The 2877-nt window shown below is 45.9% G+C and overlaps 1 pseudogene; it reads right to left on the bottom strand.

Moving 5' to 3' along the window:
• Window positions 1–343: 343 nt before the first annotated feature.
• Window positions 344–1738, bottom strand: LOC105004443 (annotated as a pseudogene).
• Between the last annotated feature and the right edge of the window lie 1139 nt (window positions 1739–2877).

Raw genomic sequence — 2877 nt, 5'->3', positions numbered from 1 at the left:
TTTTTTGCCAAGTTATGTCAAGATCCTTTATTCCTTTTTGTTAAAACCGGTCACAACACTAAGCTTCTGGCCCACCTGCTGATACACAAGCCACAGATGCTTGCTCAGCAGTTGAAGCCTTTAGTAGCATGTTTGAAAAGTGAATAAAAATCCATACAAAACAAATATTCAAATAGTTTCCATAGGAACACAGATAAGTGTGACCCCATCTTCCAGTCTTCCATATTGGTGCACCTGTGCCAACCCTATTCACATAGACATCTCAGAACTAGCAGTAATTAAATGGTACCCCCAAACCCTTAAATCAAGCTATACCCGCAGTTAACAACTACAAGAGTGGCATCTACATGTTAATATACGTGGAAGAGCAGGCTGCCGAGTGCCGCTCTCCTGGGCACAGGACATGGGCAGGGGACCGACGTCTGGCTCCTCCACTCTGGGCGGAATTCCTGGGTCCGGATCTGCTGCATCAGTTGCCATGTTGGCCCTGACATCACATAGTAGATGGTGGGTCTCTGGAATCCATTGAAGGTAGAAGCAGCAGCAACAGTGTAATCACCCATGTTCTCAAAGAGCATCCAATCACCCACATGCATCTCGGGCAGGTTACAGCGCTCAACAATGCGGTCCAGGCCGTCACAGGTCGGTCCCCAGATGCTGGATGAATAATACTTCTCATCTGATTTGGGTCTCTTCTGCAGAAGAGGCTTCACGTGTGCATGATCCTAAAGGATACAGTTGAATGACCCATATACTCCATCGTTCACGTAATACATAAATGTCCATTCACTTGACTCCTCTTCGTCATCAGAACCTGTCTGTTCCTTTAATACAAGTTTTTTGGCAATGATATTAACTGCGAGCGTGAAAGCTGATGCAACATAGTATCTGCCAGGCTCAGCTATGATTCTCGCTCCAGAGTCTGATGGAAAATACTTGTCCAGTGCTGGGTTGATTACATTGGTGATCTCTTCAAATTTAAGCTTTACATCCTCGGATCCAGGAAAGCCACCACCAATTTCAAGCAGATACATGTTGAAACCAACCTCAGCGCCCATGTCAAAGACACAGCGGGCATCAGAGATGGCCTGCACAAAGGTCTCAGGATCAGTACAGCCACTTCCCACGTGGAAGCTGACACCAATGACATCAATACCTAGCTCTTTCGCCCGTTCCAAAAGGGCGAAAGAGCTTTTTTTTTTTTTTTTTTTTTTTTTTTGAGAGTGACACCAAATTTAACACTGAAGCGACAGACTGCTTTGGAATCATCAGTGGTGATCCGCAAAACCAACTTGGCCTTTGGATGTGCCCTGGCAACTTTCATCAGCTCAACTTCACTATCAAAAGTCATCATCTGGACTCTGTTATTGGCAGCATACTTAATCTGAGACACTTGTTTACATGGATTTGCATAGATAATCTTCTCTGGGGGCACCCCGAGACTCTGCACCAATTGTATTTCAGTCTTGCTGACACAGTCAAATCCTGTCCCAATGGCAGCGAGTGTCTTCACTACGGTTCTGCTATCATTGCATTTGACTGCATAAAAGGGGGTGACCAGAGGAAGAGCTTTCAACCATCTCAGATGTTTCTTCAGAATGTATTCCAGGTCCGCAACATAGAAGGCATCCTTATCATCAGAAGAAACTTCATTAATTTTTTGGTCTAGAATGTTCTTGGCAGTAAAGCCTTCATCCAAGAAACAGCAGTCAAACTCTTCATTACTAAAGCTGTTCATGGTTTCTTGATGTCTTTTTGAGACACAACAAAATAGGAAACGTAAAAGAGATGGAATTTAAAGGGATTATGTCAACTTTTCACAAAGGCAATTCTCCAGCAATTCCAAGTCTACCGAAGATGCGTGTGCTCTCTGCGCAGCAGTGGAAATGTTCGATAAACACACAATCTGCTGTTCACCTCAGAGCGCAGGGGCAGGGGCGCGCGGGCCAAACCCATGGAGACAACGCGCCGGCCGCCCCGCCGCCCCCGTCAGCCGCTAGCCCGGCCGCCCGCCGCCTCGCTCCCTCCCGCGGAGGACCGCCGGCCCGAGGTGGCGCCGGAGCGCTGGCAGGGAGCGGCGGCGGCGGAGGCTGAGGCGGAAGTGACCTGTGTGGTCTATTTTCTAAAACTAGTATTTTTGCTTCACTTTCAAATTACTATAAAATTTAATATGCATTTCCAGACTCAGTTCGTTCAGTTCAGTCAGTCATGTCCCACTCCTTGCGACCCCATGGACTGCAGCACGCCAGGCCTCCCTGTTCATTGCCTTCTGGAGTTTACTCAAACATGTCCATCAAGTCAGTGATGCCATCCAGTCATCTCATCCTCTGGTGTCCCCTTCTCCTCCTGCCTTCAAACTTTCCCAACATCATGGTCTTTTCCAATGAGTCAGTTCTTTGCATTAGGTAGCCAAACTATTGGAGTTTCAGACTAGAAATGATAAATGAGAAGAGCAGCGAGCTGAGCATGGCAGCTTTACTAAAGGAATAGCCGTGGCTTCCTACTCATCTCATAGGATTGCTAGGAGCTGCAAACAAAACCATACAGGTTGAATCCTCTGAGACTCAGTATACAAAAGTCAGAATTTACAGGATGCTCTTGCAGGAAACAGATAACTATTTCTAAACATACGTGCCATGGACAATCTCTAGCGTTTGTTTTGGGAAACCCTGGCATGTTATAGCAATTGGTGGTTTTATTCATTGTACAATATCAATCATATGGTTGCAGTATGACTCAGCCATATACATTTTATTACTGGTATTCAGATCATTTGCATCTAACTTAATGGGTAATAGTTCTTTAATTCTAAGCCTAGCAAGGCAGAGAAGCTCATGAACGGTTGTGGGTAGTGGCACAGGTCTCATCTGTTCGGTA

This window comes from Bison bison, unplaced genomic scaffold (assembly GCF_000754665.1).
Source record: "Bison bison bison isolate TAMUID 2011002044 unplaced genomic scaffold, Bison_UMD1.0 scf7180017858048, whole genome shotgun sequence".
NCBI classification, from domain to species: domain Eukaryota; kingdom Metazoa; phylum Chordata; class Mammalia; order Artiodactyla; family Bovidae; genus Bison; species Bison bison.
The sequence above is the reverse complement of the archived record's forward strand: the minus strand, read 5'-3'. Positions and strand labels throughout refer to the sequence as shown.